Genomic DNA, 16,197 nt, shown 5'->3' on the forward strand with positions numbered 1-16,197 from the left:
TGGCCACTGCATGACAGCGTGTCGGCCAGGATGGGCCACTGGCCTGATCCAGCATGGCTTCTCATACATTGTTATATCTGGGGTAGGGATGCAGTGTGTCCTTGAAGCTTGGGGCTTTTGTGTTTGTGGGGCTTCTGGAGTTCTGGCCTTGCTGGTGGACCTCCTGAGGGCACCTGGGTTTTGGCCACTGCGTGACAGGGTGATGGCCAGGATGGGCCACTGGCCTGACCCAACATGGCTTCTCTTATGTTCATATGTTTGGAGCAGCGATGCTCTGCACTTGGTGCTTGGGGGGAGCACAGTGGGAGGGCTTCTGGAGTTCTGGCCCTGCTCCTGATGGCACCTGGGTTTGGACCACTGAGTGACACAGAGTCTTGGACTGGATGAGCCATTGGCCTGACCCAGCATGGCTTCTCTGATATTTTTACAACCATTCCATGAGGCCGATTCCACATATTAAGCGAGGTTCTTACAACTGCATTGACCTTTGCCTGAGACCCCCATGAGCTGGTACCACCCTGAGTAGTCATTACTGACCTTGGTTTGGTTCTGTATAAGGTAGCTTCATGTGTTCACATGTGCAGAATCTGATTGTAATCATGAGTGTTTAAAATGCCATCAGGTCACAGCAGGCTTCTGGCAACCCCAGGAAGAGGCTTTTTGTTTATAATCCACAGGACATAAGAGAAAGATGGCTCTAAGATTCATTCAGCTGGTTCTTTATACCCCCCTTTTCCTTACCCAAAGAAGTCCCAAAGCAGCTTGTAAACACCTTTCCCTCCCTCTCCCCACAACAGAGACCCTGTGAGGTAGGTGGGTCTATAGCGTGAATGCCATTAAAGGTTTTGTATTGTATTGTATTGGGTCTAAGAGAGCTCTAAGAGAACTGCTCTGAGATAACAGCTCTTAAAGAATTGTGATTGGCCCAAAGTCACCCAGCTGGCTGTATGTGGAGGAGGAGTGGAGAGTCAAACCCAGCTTAACAGATTAGAGGCTGCTGCTGTGACGAAGAAGAGGAAAAGTTGGTTTTATACTCCACTTTTCAGCGCCTGAAGGAGTCTCAAAGCAGCTTACAATCGCCTTCCCTTCCTCTTCCTAGAACAGGCACCAAGTGAGGCATCTCTAAGAGAACTGTGACTGGCCCACATGTGGAGGAGTAAGGAATCAAACCTGGTTCTCCTGATTAGAAGCCACCGCCCTTAACGACAACACCACACTAGATTTATCGACTGCCTGGTCCCTTTAATTGGAGGTTCTAGAGCAGGGGTAGTCAACCTGTGGTCCTCCAGATGTTCATGGCGGGATTTGGGGCAATTGCTGACAGGGGCTTGTGGGAATTGTAGTCCATGAACATCTGGAGGACCACAGGTTGACTACCCCTGTTCTAGAGAACTGAACTTGGGACCTTCCACAAGTAATCAGATGCCCTCCCTCTAAGCTCCATTCTGCCTCCTCCGTGTGACGTCTCGGGGGACTGACTCCTAATTTTCTATTTATGCAGTCGTCAAGGGATGACTGAGTGAGGGAGAGCCAGTTCCCAGCATACAGCACGCATGCGCTAGGAGCAACAAAGCCATGTGCCCGCATGTCTGAACTGGCCCTTTCGCTTTTTTTGCAGATGATGCGGGTGGAGCCGGTCCAGGAAATCCACAGCAGGAAGGAGACGAGGAAAAGATTGTAAACAGGACCGAACTTGAGTCCTGGGTCCATTAAGGCAGAAGTTCAGCTCCAGAACCTGTTTTTCATGACAGGAACATGCTGGGAGAACCAGCGTGGGATAGTAGTGAAAGCTATTTCTACCATTGAGAAACCCCTGAAACATTCTTGAGGCTTCAAGAAACCGCAGAAGTGGTGCGATCGTGCAGAATATGGCTGGGAAGCAGAGCTGTGGACATGCTTACCTGGGGCTCCTCCCTTCCCACCCTTTCCAGGTCCATCAGGGAAGGGGAATGGGGTCAACATGACCATATATGGTCATAGGTAAAGGTAAAGGTCTCCCCTGTGCAAGCACCGGGTCATGTCTGACCCTTGGGGTGACGCCCTCCAGCATTTTCATGGCAGACTCAATATGGGGTGGTTTGCCAGTGCCTTCCCCAGTCATTACCGTTTACCCCCCAGCAAGCTGGGTCCTCATTTTACAGACCTCGGAAGGATGGAAGGCTGAGTCAACCTTGAGCCGGCTGCTGGGATTGAACTCCCAGCCTCATGGGCAGAGCTTTCAGACTGCATGTCTGCTGCCTTACCACTCTGCGCCACAAGAGGCTCTTCATATATATGGTTATACCACCCAATAAATTTTGAACACATTTTAAAAATCTATTAAATTTACATAACTCCCACTTATTTGGGAAACCCTCCCAGGGCTGTCAAGAAACCCCAGGGTTTGAGAAACCTCAGGTTGAGAAAGCCTGGGTTAAAGTGTTGATCTAGATCAGGGGTAGTCAAACTGCGGCCCTCCAGATGTCCATGGACTACAATTCCCAGGAGCCCCTGCCAGCTGGCAGGGGCTCCTGGGAATTGTAGTCCATGGACATCTGGAGGGCCGCAGTTTGACTACCCCTGATCTAGAATCTGGGAAACTCCAGGTCTTCTGAATATCCACTTGGCCGTTGAATCTGGTGACCTTGGGCCAATTATGCTAGGTTGCCAGGTCTGGGTTGGGAAATACCTGGAAATTTGGGGGGCGGAGCCCGGAGTGGGCGGGATTTGGGGGCAAAGAGGGAACTCAGTGGAGTGTAATGCTATGGAGTCTACCCTCCCAAGCAGCCATTTTCTCCAGGGGAACTGATCTCCGTTGCTTGGAGATGAGCTATAATTCCAAGGGAACGTCAAACCTCACCTGAGGACTGGCATCCCTTAGTCATGCATTCTCAATCTAAGCTACCTTGCAGGGTGGTTAGGAGGAGACAGCGGGGCAGAGGAGAATGATGCGTCCCATTGGAACCCCCCCAAAAGAGAATTTATTTCCTGTTAAAACCCTCAAACCACAAATCATCAAGCCATTTCTCCCACTTTCACCCAAGAAGTCTTTGAGGGGTTTCCAAATGAATGGATGCATACAGGATATGGTTGTCTCTTTTCACTGGGTTGTCCTCCATGCTTGTAGCCGAACATGTGAACTGATGCAATTGGTAACAACGCACTGCAGTTCTTTCCAGTGGGGAAGCACCCCAGTTTTCAATGAGACATCTCCTGCCTCCCCATGCATGTGTTGGGGGCGTCGGCACACTCTTGAAATAAACAAGGACATAACGTTGTGCTGAAAAAGTTTTGCCGCTCCTGCTTGCTTATTTATTTATTTATTTGGATTTTTATACTTCCTTTTCCTACGGCTCTGGGCGGTTTACATGGAACGTTACTGCTTAAAAACAGGTTTCCAAATCCACGATGGAGATAAGAGCAATGATTTGGTGAAAGAATGGCAGTGCCATTTGGGATGGCAAGGGGGATCGCACCTAGGGTTGTCAACTCTGGCTGGAAAATGACTGGAGATTGGGGGGTAGAAGAAGAAGAGTTGGTTCTTATATGCCGCTTTTCCCTACCCAAAGGAGGCTCAAAGCGGCTTACAGTCGCCTTCCCTTTCCTCTCCCCACAACAGACACCCTGTGAGGTGGGTGAGGCTGATAGAGCCCTGATATTACTGAAGAAGAAGAGTTAGTTCTTATATGCCCCTTTTCTCTACCCGAAGGAGGCTCAAAGCGGCTTACAATCGCCTTCCCTTTCCTCTCCCCACAACAGACACCCTGTGGGGTGGGTGAGGCTGAGAGAGTCCTGATATTCCTGCTTGGTCAGAACAGCTTTATCAGCGCCGTGGTGAGCCCAAGGTCACCCAGCTGGATGCATGCGGGGGAGTGCAGAATCGAACCCAGCATGCCAGATTAGAAGTCCGCACTCCTAACCACTACACCAAACTGGCTCAAACTGGATAGAGAGTGGGAAGGGTAGGGTTTGGATAGAGGACCCTCGGGGGGGGGGGGTTTAATGCCAGAAAATCTATGCCTTAAGGTGCCATTTCTCCACAGGAGACATCTATTGTAATTCCAAGAGTTCTTTTGACCTGAAATCCTATTGTAATTCCAGGAGTTCTCCAGGCCCTACCTGGAGGTTGGCAAGCCTGGTTACTAGCACTATGTTATGTCTGTCCTAGGAAAAACAATGCCCCACTCCTAAACATACAGACAGCTGGGTGACCCTGGGCTAGTCACAGCCCTGATAGTGCTGTTCTCAGAGAGCAGTCCTATCAGAGCTCTCTCAGCCCCACCTGCCTCACAGGGTGCCTGTTGTGAAGAGAGGAAGGGAAGGCAATAGTAAGCCCTTTGAGACTACTTCGGGTAGTGAAAAATGGGGTATACAGAACCAACTCTTATGAAATGGAGTTGCAAAGTGCATTAAGAAGAGCCCTGCTGGATCAGACCTCAGGTCCATGTAGTCCAGCATCTGGTCTGACATAGTGGCCAGCTAGTTCCTCTGGAGAACCAACAAATAGGACAGAAAGGCCAAGGATTTCATTAGAATCCCTTCTGGATCAGACCTGAGGTCCACTAGGTCCTAGTTGAACATCCTTTGTCACATTGTGACCAATCAGCAGAAAAGAACAAGACTAACACAATTTGTGGCAGGGCAAGAGTTTTCACGAGAGAGCAGTGACTCACAAAAGCTCCAACCCTGCCACAAATTGTGTTAGTCTTTTAGACGTTACTGGACTCTTGCTGTTTTCTGCTGCTACAGATAAACTAACACGGCTACCCATCTGGATCTATCTCAGTGGCCAACCAATTATTCTGCAGGGCCAACTACAAGGTATAGAGACCAAAACTTTCCCCTGTTGTTTTGGGTTGGAACGTGGTCATGCGTTTGAAGCAGCCAGTCAGGATAACATCCTCTGTTTTGGCTTTTCAAAATATGGGAACCCAAGCAGAGAAGAAGAAGATGAGGATTAAAGGAGATGATAGGAGAAAGAGAAGATGGTGATGATGATGATGATGATGGAGAAGATGATTATCATGATGATGAAGGTAGTGCTGGAAGCTGATATTATCATGATGATGATGAAGAAGATCGTGCGGGAAGGAGGAGAAGATGGTGATTTGGATGAAGAAGAAGATGGAGCTGGACGAAGAAGGAGAAGAAGTTCATTATTATCATGATGATGATGAAGAAGAAGGTGCTGGAAGGCGATATAATGATGCTAACAAGAAGAGGAAGATGGTAATGATGAAAGACGGAGGAGAAGATGGTGATCATGATGAGGAAGAAGAAGGTGGTGGTGCTGGAAGAAGAAGATGGTGATTATGATGACGATGAGGAAGAAGAAGATGGTGCTGGAGGAAGGAGGAGGAGGAGAAGGTGATTATGATGAAGAAGAAGATGGTGCTGGAAGGAGGAGGAGGAGAAGGTGATTATGATGATGAAGAAGAAGAAGATGGTGCTGGAAGAAGGAGGAGAAGAAGATGGCAATTATCATGATGAAGATGAAGATGGAAGAGAAGGAGAAGGTGATTATGATGAAGAAGAAGATGGTGCTGGAAGAAGGAGGAGAAGATGGCAATTATGATTAAGAAGAGGAGGAGGAGGAGGAGGTGATTATGATGATGAAGAAGATGGTGCTGGAAGAAGGAGGAGAAGAAGATGGCAATTATGATGATGAAGAAGAAGAAGATGGAGGAGAAGGAGAAGGTGATTATGATGATGAAGAAGAAGATGGTGCTGGAAGAAGGAGGAGGAGAAGATGGCAATTATCATGATGAAGAAGGAGGAGGAAGAGGAGGAGAAGGTGATTATGATGATGATGAAGAAGAAGATGGTGCTGGAAGAAGGAGGAGAAGATGGCAATTATCATGATGAAGAAGAAGGAGGAAGAGGAGGAGGAGAAGGTGATTATGATGAAGAAGAAGATGGTGCTGGAAGAAGGAGGAGAAGAAGATGGCAATTATCATGATGAAGAAGAAGAAGGAAGAGGAGGAGGAGAAGGTGATTATGATGAAGAAGAAGATGGTGCTGGAAGAAGGAGGAGAAGAAGATGGCAATTATCATGATGAAGAAGAAGGAGGAAGAGGAGGAGGAGAAGGTGATTATGATGAAGAAGAAGATGGTGCTGGAAGAAGGAGGAGAAGAAGATGGCAATTATCATGATGAAGAAGAAGGAGGAAGAGGAGGAGGAGAAGGTGATTATGATGAAGAAGAAGATGGTGCTGGAAGAAGGAGGAGAAGAAGATGGCAATTATCATGATGAAGAAGAAGGAGGAAGAGGAGGAGGAGAAGGTGATTATGATGAAGAAGAAGATGGTGCTGGAAGAAGGAGGAGAAGAAGATGGGAATTATCATGATGAAGAAGGAGGAGGAAGAGGAGGAGGAGAAGGTGATTATGATGAAGAAGAAGATGGTGCTGGAAGAAGGAGGAGAAGAAGATGGGAATTATCATGATGAAGAAGGAGGAGGAAGAGGAGGAGAAGGTGATTATGATGATGATGAAGAAGAAGATGGTGCTGGAAGAAGGAGGAGAAGAAGATGGCAATTATCATGATGAAGAAGAAGGAGGAAGAGGAGGAGGAGAAGGTGATTATGATGAAGAAGAAGATGGTGCTGGAAGAAGGAGGAGAAGAAGGAGGAGGAGAAGGTGATTATGATGATGATGAAGAAGAAGATGGTGCTGGAAGAAGGAGGAGAAGAAGATGGCAATTATCATGATGAAGAAGAAGGAGGAAGAGGAGGAGGAGAAGGTGATTATGATGAAGAAGAAGATGGTGCTGGAAGAAGGAGGAGAAGAAGATGGCAATTATCATGATGAAGAAGAAGGAGGAAGAGGAGGAGGAGAAGGTGATTATGATGAAGAAGAAGATGGTGCTGGAAGAAGGAGGAGGAGGAGAAGGTGATTATGATGATGATGAAGATGGTGCTGGAAGAAGGAGGAGAAGAAGATGGCAATTATCATGATGAAGAAGGAGGAGGAAGAGGAGGAGGAGAAGGTGATTATGATGAAGAAGAAGATGGTGCTGGAAGAAGGAGGAGAAGAAGATGGCAATTATCATGATGAAGAAGAAGGAGGAAGAGGAGGAGGAGAAGGTGATTATGATGAAGAAGAAGATGGTGCTGGAAGAAGGAGGAGAAGAAGATGGGAATTATCATGATGAAGAAGGAGGAGGAAGAGGAGGAGGAGAAGGTGATTATGATGATGATGAAGAAGAAGATGGTGCTGGAAGAAGGAGGAGAAGAAGATGGGAATTATCATGATGAAGAAGAAGGAGGAAGAGGAGGAGGAGAAGGTGATTATGATGAAGAAGAAGATGGTGCTGGAAGAAGGAGGAGAAGAAGATGGCAATTATCATGATGAAGAAGAAGGAGGAAGAGGAGGAGGAGAAGGTGATTATGATGAAGAAGAAGATGGTGCTGGAAGAAGGAGGAGGAGGAGAAGGTGATTATGATGATGATGAAGATGGTGCTGGAAGAAGGAGGAGAAGAAGATGGCAATTATCATGATGAAGAAGGAGGAGGAAGAGGAGGAGGAGAAGGTGATTATGATGAAGAAGAAGATGGTGCTGGAAGAAGGAGGAGAAGAAGATGGGAATTATCATGATGAAGAAGGAGGAGGAAGAGGAGGAGGAGAAGGTGATTATGATGAAGAAGAAGATGGTGCTGGAAGAAGGAGGAGAAGAAGATGGGAATTATCATGATGAAGAAGGAGGAGGAAGAGGAGGAGAAGGTGATTATGATGATGATGAAGAAGAAGATGGTGCTGGAAGAAGGAGGAGGAGAAGATGGCAATTATCATGATGAAGAAGAAGGAGGAAGAGGAGGAGGAGAAGGTGATTATGATGATGATGAAGATGGTGCTGGAAGAAGGAGGAGAAGAAGATGGCAATTATCATGATGAAGAAGAAGGAGGAAGAGGAGGAGGAGAAGGTGATTATGATGAAGAAGAAGATGGTGCTGGAAGAAGGAGGAGAAGAAGATGGGAATTATCATGATGAAGAAGGAGGAGGAAGAGGAGGAGGAGAAGGTGATTATGATGAAGAAGAAGATGGTGCTGGAAGAAGGAGGAGAAGAAGATGGGAATTATCATGATGAAGAAGGAGGAGGAAGAGGAGGAGAAGGTGATTATGATGATGATGAAGAAGAAGATGGTGCTGGAAGAAGGAGGAGAAGAAGATGGCAATTATCATGATGAAGAAGAAGGAGGAAGAGGAGGAGGAGAAGGTGATTATGTTGAAGAAGAAGATGGTGCTGGAAGAAGGAGGAGAAGAAGATGGCAATTATCATGATGAAGAAGAAGGAGGAAGAGGAGGAGGAGAAGGTGATTATGATGAAGAAGAAGATGGTGCTGGAAGAAGGAGGAGAAGAAGATGGGAATTATCATGATGAAGAAGGAGGAGGAAGAGGAGGAGAAGGTGATTATGATGATGATGAAGAAGAAGATGGTGCTGGAAGAAGGAGGAGAAGAAGATGGCAATTATCATGATGAAGAAGAAGGAGGAAGAGGAGGAGGAGAAGGTGATTATGATGAAGAAGAAGATGGTGCTGGAAGAAGGAGGAGAAGAAGATGGCAATTATCATGATGAAGAAGAAGGAGGAAGAGGAGGAGGAGAAGGTGATTATGATGAAGAAGAAGATGGTGCTGGAAGAAGGAGGAGAAGAAGATGGCAATTATCATGATGAAGAAGAAGAAGGAAGAGGAGGAGGAGAAGGTGATTATGATGAAGAAGAAGATGGTGCTGGAAGAAGGAGGAGAAGAAGATGGGAATTATCATGATGAAGAAGGAGGAGGAAGAGGAGGAGAAGGTGATTATGATGATGATGAAGAAGAAGATGGTGCTGGAAGAAGGAGGAGAAGAAGATGGCAATTATCATGATGAAGAAGAAGGAGGAAGAGGAGGAGGAGAAGGTGATTATGTTGAAGAAGAAGATGGTGCTGGAAGAAGGAGGAGAAGAAGATGGCAATTATCATGATGAAGAAGAAGGAGGAAGAGGAGGAGGAGAAGGTGATTATGATGAAGAAGAAGATGGTGCTGGAAGAAGGAGGAGAAGAAGATGGGAATTATCATGATGAAGAAGGAGGAGGAAGAGGAGGAGAAGGTGATTATGATGATGATGAAGAAGAAGATGGTGCTGGAAGAAGGAGGAGAAGAAGATGGCAATTATCATGATGAAGAAGAAGGAGGAAGAGGAGGAGGAGAAGGTGATTATGATGAAGAAGAAGATGGTGCTGGAAGAAGGAGGAGAAGAAGATGGCAATTATCATGATGAAGAAGAAGGAGGAAGAGGAGGAGGAGAAGGTGATTATGATGAAGAAGAAGATGGTGCTGGAAGAAGGAGGAGAAGAAGATGGCAATTATCATGATGAAGAAGAAGGAGGAAGAGGAGGAGGAGAAGGTGATTATGATGAAGAAGAAGATGGTGCTGGAAGAAGGAGGAGAAGAAGATGGCAATTATCATGATGAAGAAGAAGGAGGAAGAGGAGGAGGAGAAGGTGATTATGATGAAGAAGAAGATGGTGCTGGAAGAAGGAGGAGAAGAAGATGGGAATTATCATGATGAAGAAGGAGGAGGAAGAGGAGGAGGAGAAGGTGATTATGATGAAGAAGAAGATGGTGCTGGAAGAAGGAGGAGAAGAAGATGGGAATTATCATGATGAAGAAGGAGGAGGAAGAGGAGGAGAAGGTGATTATGATGACGATGAGGAAGAAGATGGTTTTGGAAGAAGGAGGAGGAGAAGATGGTGATTATGATGATGATGAAGAAGAAGATGGTTTTGGAAGAAGGAGGAGGAGAAGGAGGAGGAGGAGGAGAGGATGCCGAAGGGGGAGGCGAGGGCCGGTCTCTGCGAGGCGGAGGCGGCGGCGGCGGCGGCGCTTCTTTTTCCTCCTCCTCCTCCTCCTCCTCCTCCATCCCCGCCGGGCCTGGCCTGGCCTTGGGGCTGCTGCTGCTGGTTTCCCCTTTAACAGGGGCGGGGATGGGCGGCGGGGAGGCCGGGCCGACGCCGCAGACGTGCCGGGGCCGCCTCCTCCTCCTTCCCTTCCCTTCCGCTCCTCTCCTCTCCGCCCCGAAGGAAGACAGCGAGGCAGGCGGGGAGGGAAGGCAGGAAGGCAGGCAGGAGAGAGGCCGCCCGCCCGCCGTGTGAGGAGGAGCCGCCGCCGCCCGCTCTCCGCTCTCCGCTCTCCGCTTCCTCGCCGGCCTCCTCCTCCTCCTCCAGCCAAGCCGCCGGCCGGGCTCCCGCTGCCAGGTGCGCCGCTCCGCCCTTCCCTTCTTCCCTTCAGGCCAGGCCGGCCTCGGCCTCAGCCTCGGCCTCTCCCCCGCTAGGCCCCGCTCGCCTCGTGGGGAAGCAGCCCCGGCTGGCCCGCGCCCTCCCCGCCCGCCCCAGATACCCCATTGAGGGCAGGGGTCGTCAAACTGCGGCCCTCCAGAGGGCCATGGACTACAATTCCCATGAGCCCCTGCCAGGGGCTCATGGGAATTGTAGTCCATGGCCCTCTGGAGGGCCGCAGTTTGACGACCCCTGCCCTGAGGCCTTTCTTTTGAGCCAGTGAGAAATGCCTTGCCACCCCCCCCTTCTGCATGCACCCTTCCACCCAGGTTTTGGGCACCCTCTTTGGGGGTGGGTGGGAGGGGGGGCTGGAGGGGCACCCCCAAAGAGGCTTGGTCCTGAACCTGCTCTTGGGCCCCTGCAGAATCGAATCGTAGCCCTTGCAGAAGTTGGGGGGGGGGGGAGCGATGTTGGGGTGGTCTCTGTCTTCTCAGTGCCCCCCCCCAACACCCCAAGGGGGACTCAAGCTTGGGTGGGGGATTCCTTTTGGGGGTGCAGTGGTATTGGGGGACTTCTCTTCCTCTCCCCCCCCCCACTAAGTGTTTTTTTTCATAATACAGGGGAATTCATTTAAGTCCTCCCCCTACTCACTCTTGTGTAGAGATCTTTTTGGGGGTGGAATGTGAATGGGGAATCTCTCCTTTTACCCCCAACGAAGTGTGTTATTTTTTTATATAATGGGGGATTCTCTTTCAGTGCACCTCATTCTTGTGCAGAAAGCACTTTTGGGGTGTAAATTTATACAGGGAGTCTTTCCTTTACCTCCAAACTGTGTTATTTTTTTATAATGAGGGGAACTTCCTTTCAGTGCACCCCTCCCAAGAGAGATTCATTCTTCTATAGAAATTTCTTTTAGGGTGCAATGGTATGGGGTGTCTCTCCTTTCCCCCAAACTGTTATTCTTTTAATAAGGGGGGGCTCCCTTTCAGTACACTCCCCCCAAGAGAGTCTCAGTCTTGTGCAGAAATCCCTTTTTGCGGTGCGATGCCTATGAGGGTTTCCTTTTTTTTTATTGGGGAAAACAGCTTTTCAATACATCCCTCCCCAAGAAGGACTCCTGTAGGAATTGTATAAAGGGTGGGGCGTAAGGAGAATCTCCCCTTTCTGCGGAACTGAGTGTGAAGCTTTTAAATCAGTGTTGTGGTTTGTAACAATCTAAGGCAGTGCTTGCGGGGGGTTTTGGATTTCACTCTGGTTGTGTTAATAGAGCGGGCGAATGTGGAGCGGAAGGATGGGAAGGAACCCTTGGGACGAACGGGGACGCCAGTATTCTTGGCCTGAAGAGGGCCAAGATCTTTGTGGGTGTGCTTTTCTTTTCTTGAAAGGGAGTCTTAAATTTAGAAAGCTGAACAAGATCACGTGTTGGGGGTTCCCAAAAATAGGGGAAACCCTTCTTGCTCATCTCTTGGCCTCGAAAACCCCACAGTCTTGAAGTGGCTGCAAGTCGGGCACACCTCAGCCGCGGACAGGAATTCTTTTCTGGGGGGCTCAAGCACTGAGCCTAGAGCTGACCTGCTGAGGCATTCCTTGCTGAGAATTTTCTGAGGCTATGAAAGGATGGGCATGTCTCCTATTTCCTGAAGCAAGATGATCAGGGATAGGGGGATCTATGGGTGGAAAAAGCGTTCCTAATGTCTAGAGAAGTAAAAAGGCAGCTATGGCGGATTTATTTCTTGATACCAACGGGAAGCAATAAAACTTTTTGCCGGGGATGATCCTTGTTCCCTCAAAAGAGTTTCATGGAAGGAGAACTGGGTGCATTCCAAGTTGTTTGTGGCTGATTCTGTGAAGGCTCAAGGGGGTGGCAGGTGACAGTGGATAGTGGTGAGTGTCCTGCATAGTGCAGGGGGTTGGACTAGATGACCCAGGAGGTCCCTTCCAACTCTATGATTCTATGATTCTAAATTCCGTCTCAACATCCAGAAGGAGTTCCTGACAGAGCGGTTTCTCAGTGGAACAGGCTTCCTCGGGTGGTGGTGGGTTCTCCATCTTTGGAGATTGTTAAACAGAGGCTGGAGAGCCATCTGATGGAGAGGCTGATTCTGTGAAGGCTCAAGGGGGCGGCAGGTGACAGTGGAGGAGCGAGAGGGTTGTGAGTGTCCTGCATAGTGCAGGGGGTTGGACTAGATGACCCAGGAGGTCCCTTCCAACTCTAATATTCTATGATTCTATGAGAGCAACTTAGCAGGGGAGAAGTCCACTTGCGGGCCCTGTGGCCAAAGCCCACCATCTGGTCCACTCCTGTTTTAGTATTTCTGTGGAGACCAAATGCTTCCAGGCTTCCATTTCTTCCTCAGTTCTGAACGAGTTTCAGAAAGAGAAAAACGGGGACTTGCTGGAGGTTCCCCCTGGAGATCGCTGAAGGCTGTTCCCGTTTGCCTGCTCTTTTGCAGTCGTCATGGGGGTGTTGAGGGATAGGGGCCTGGGGCCGTCCCACTTGAGGCAAGAAGCGCTCATTTTGGGATCTCGTTCTCTTTCCCACGTGCCTGTTCGTTCCGGTGGACGTCTTAGAGAAAAAGTCCACCAAGGGAGATTAGCGGCCAGTGTGTGGGGGAGAATCTTTCTCCTGTCTTAACTCCCCGCGACCGGATATCCGTCTTTCGCCTTGAGAAAATCCAGGGGCCTGGTCCTCTAAGCCTCTAAGAGACGCAGTATCCCGTACTTACCGGGCTGCCTCTGAGAACCTTTTATGCTCGGCCAGTCCAAATGCGCGACCCGGATGATCCTGTGAAAAGAAATGCTGCCCAGTTATCTTAAAATTACTTCCTGGCTTATCGAGGCTTCCGAAGCATGTGGGCCGAACTGGTTTTGAAAAACGGCTTCCCCTCCACGTAGAGGGATCCGAACGGCACGGGTGCCCTTCTCATTTTCTCAGGTAATGTGATATTTCGACTCCCTGGAAAGCTAAACTCAATGTTTGTTGTGCATGGTAACGTGATCCGACCGGGGTGTCAGCTGCGGCAAAGGGATCCCAGGTAGACCTCGGCGTAACGCAAAACAAGCCATCGACTTTAGTTCTTAGCTTTCTTGGAGAAAAGTGTTCGGAACTCCACTTGCGGCGTTGACGTGTCCGGAACTCCACTTTGTCTCCGTGGGTAAACAGGCGGCTTCCCTTTTAACTCTGCAGATTTAATTTCCCTTCCACCGTCGGCCTGGCCTGGCCTGCCCAATCAAAGCGTTCTGTGAAATGCAGCTGCTGCCTCAAACTGGGGAAGCCCAACTCTCTTTTCTCGCGCCGAACGGTTTAGGATTCAATTAGCGGCCGCTTGGCTCTTTAAGGGACGGCGACGTGAACCGCAAAAGCAGATTGTCACATTGCGTTCTAAAACGGGCCGGTGGGGAGAGGCTTAAAAGGGACGGCGGGACTGGGAAATGTGTAAGAAATGTACAAATAATCCTTTTATGTGATGGAATACATACCTCGGGCCAAGCCCTTTGGAAGAATCTTTATTTTCTCTGGAAACTTAGCTTTCAAAAGCTGGGGGGGGGGGGCGTGAGATGGGAGACGGACACGATCTATGATGGGCCCGCCTATTTCTATGCATTTCTTCACCCTTGTGTGACGGCTGCACCGTGCTATATTGGGTACGCCGCACGGCTTAATCATCAGATTTGGCTGGCTAAAGCTCTACTTCGGTCATGGATTCCCCGAGACGTCGGACTTGGCATCTTGCGCCTCTTCCGAAGAACCAGCAAGCTTGGTCTCCGATGTCATGGGCTTTTAATGATGCAGCAAGTGAAGCATAACCCTGTGGCCCAACTAGACATCTTCTGGAGCGTGTCCCGTTGAGTCGCTCTTGCTGTAGGAACCCGTGCCAAGAACTTTGGCTTGGCGTAGCCGTGTCTTTCGGCTGTGCCCGTCACCAACTAAAATGGAGTCATCGGCTGCCTATTTGTGGTCCCTCTCTCTCATGAACACATGAAGCTGTCTAATAGGGCATCGGTCTTTACTCAGACTGACGGTAGCTCTCTCAGGGCTCAAGCAAAAGTCTTTGTCATCGCCTGCTACTTGGCCCTTTCAGTTGGAGATGCCGGGGATTGAACCTGGGACCTTCTGCGTGCCAAGTTGATGCTGTGGCCCCTCCCCTACTTGGTGCCTGCTTTTGTTTTATGGGGTGCCCCCCTGAAAGGTTGAGGGAGGGCCCTACCCTGATGGCGTTCCAGAAGGACTATAAAACTCAGCCCTTCTGGAGGATTTTGGGAGCTTTTAAATGTTTTTGTCTTAATGAATGTGGGGTATTTTTTTCTGGGTTATATGCACTTGCTTCAGATCCAATTTTTTGGGAGAAAGGTGGGTTTCTAAGCATTTGAAATACATATTTAAAATTTGTTCCACTGGAATTTCCAGGCTGGTCTCTGCTTCAGATTGTGAAGCAGAATTCCAAACAGTATTATTATTTTTATTTTAAAAATATTATTATATTTATTATATTTATTTATTATATTTATATACCGCCGTGCCTCAGGGCGGTTTACGCTGGAACTTCGATAAAACAGGTACAATATAACAGACATCTTGATATGAACATATGACGTTCTTAACAATAAGGACTTGTATCAGAAAAATAGGAGAGTTCATAATTCAACAATGGAACATTTAGCTCCATTTTGCCGCACCGTAATTCAGTACTTTTCTGGGGCTGCCGTTGGTGATGGGGAGGGACCTCTGGGCTCTGGTTGGTGGTTGGCTCCTTTGTCTCGACCGAAAGACACTCTTCAGAAACACTAGAAAAGGTAGTCATGAACTGAGGACATTTAGCATTATTTATGTGGAAGCTTAAAAGAGCTGTCTGAATATTTCGGGGGCTGTCTGGCCACTTTCAACAAGCTCCTTTCTTTTTGGGGACCGTGGGTGGGCATTTTTTAATGTCAGATGCGCCGGTGGTGGAAACTGTTCTTAGGTCACGACTGACTGACGGAGACCTCTGTGGCTCTCCAGATGGCCGTGGACTACAAATCCCATGAGCCCCTGCCTGCATGGCAGGGGCTCATGGGATTTGTAGTCCATGGCCATCTGGAGAGCCACAGTCTTGGCCACCCACACTGCTTTTAAGCCAAGATACGCACAGAGGTGGTTGGCCAATGCCTGCCTCTGGGTAGCCCTCCTGGACTACCCTGGTGGTCTTCTACCCAAGTGCTAACCAGGCCAGAACTGACCCGGCTGAGCTTCCGAGACCTGGCAAAATCGGGTTAGCCAGAGTCATCCCTGTCCGGTCCAGGTGTGCACGGATGCCGATAACTTCTCATTTCCCTTCCAGCCTGTGTGTAGCGCACTGCCTTGAGCCAGCTGCCTTTGGAACACTTCACCTACTTTCTCATTTACCTGGTTCCGTGCCTCCCTGAAAACTAACAGCGGTGTGTATTTAGTGGTGTTTGCTTTGACCTCTACATGGTTTCTTGCGGCCTAGGACAACCTTGTCGTTTGTTGTTGGTGTATCCGCTGTGGTATCAAGGGTGCGCAAAGGGAGGTTCAAGGGCAGTGGTTCTCAACCTGGGGGTCGGGACCCCTTTGGGGGTCGAACGACCCTTTCACAGGGGTCGCAGCAGGGCAGGCAGCTTGGCCGGGGAGGGGGGCGCCATCCACACAACAGCCTTGCGGGGTAGATCGAGATAGAGCGTTCGTCTGTCTGGAGCAGCGGAAAAGAGCGAGATCGGCATGGTGGGACAAGAGGCAGAACTGAACTGAGAAACCCTGGGGGAAAAACCAATTTATATACAATCATGAACAAGAAGAAGAAGAAGAAGAAGAGTTGGTTCTTATATGCCGCTTTTCCCTACCCGAAGGAGGCTCAAAGCGGCTTACAGTCGCCTTCCCATTCCTCTCCCCACAACAGACACCCTGTGAGGTGGGTGAGGCTGAGAGAGCCCTGATATCACTGCTCGGTCAGAACAATTTTATC

The 16,197-nt window shown here is 49.0% G+C and overlaps 1 protein-coding gene across 8 annotated transcripts in view; it reads left to right on the forward strand.

Annotated features, from left to right (window-relative positions):
* The first annotated feature begins 9,926 nt into the window (after positions 1 to 9,926).
* Positions 9,927 to 16,197, forward strand: part of KTN1 (kinectin 1) — a 126,405-nt gene continuing 120,134 nt past the window's right edge. For 3 of the 8 annotated variants that reach the window (XM_077323984.1, XM_077323987.1, XM_077323981.1), the window contains exon 1: positions 9,927 to 10,216. The gene's annotated coding sequence lies outside the window, so the exon portion shown is untranslated. Of the gene's footprint in view, positions 10,217 to 13,151; positions 13,173 to 16,197 lie in introns of those variants that run through there. The other 5 variants (XM_077323979.1, XM_077323982.1, XM_077323986.1 and 2 more) reach the window with 3 other exon arrangements.

Source organism: Paroedura picta, chromosome 2 (assembly GCF_049243985.1).
Source record: "Paroedura picta isolate Pp20150507F chromosome 2, Ppicta_v3.0, whole genome shotgun sequence".
Classification (NCBI taxonomy): Eukaryota; Metazoa; Chordata; class Lepidosauria; order Squamata; family Gekkonidae; genus Paroedura; species Paroedura picta.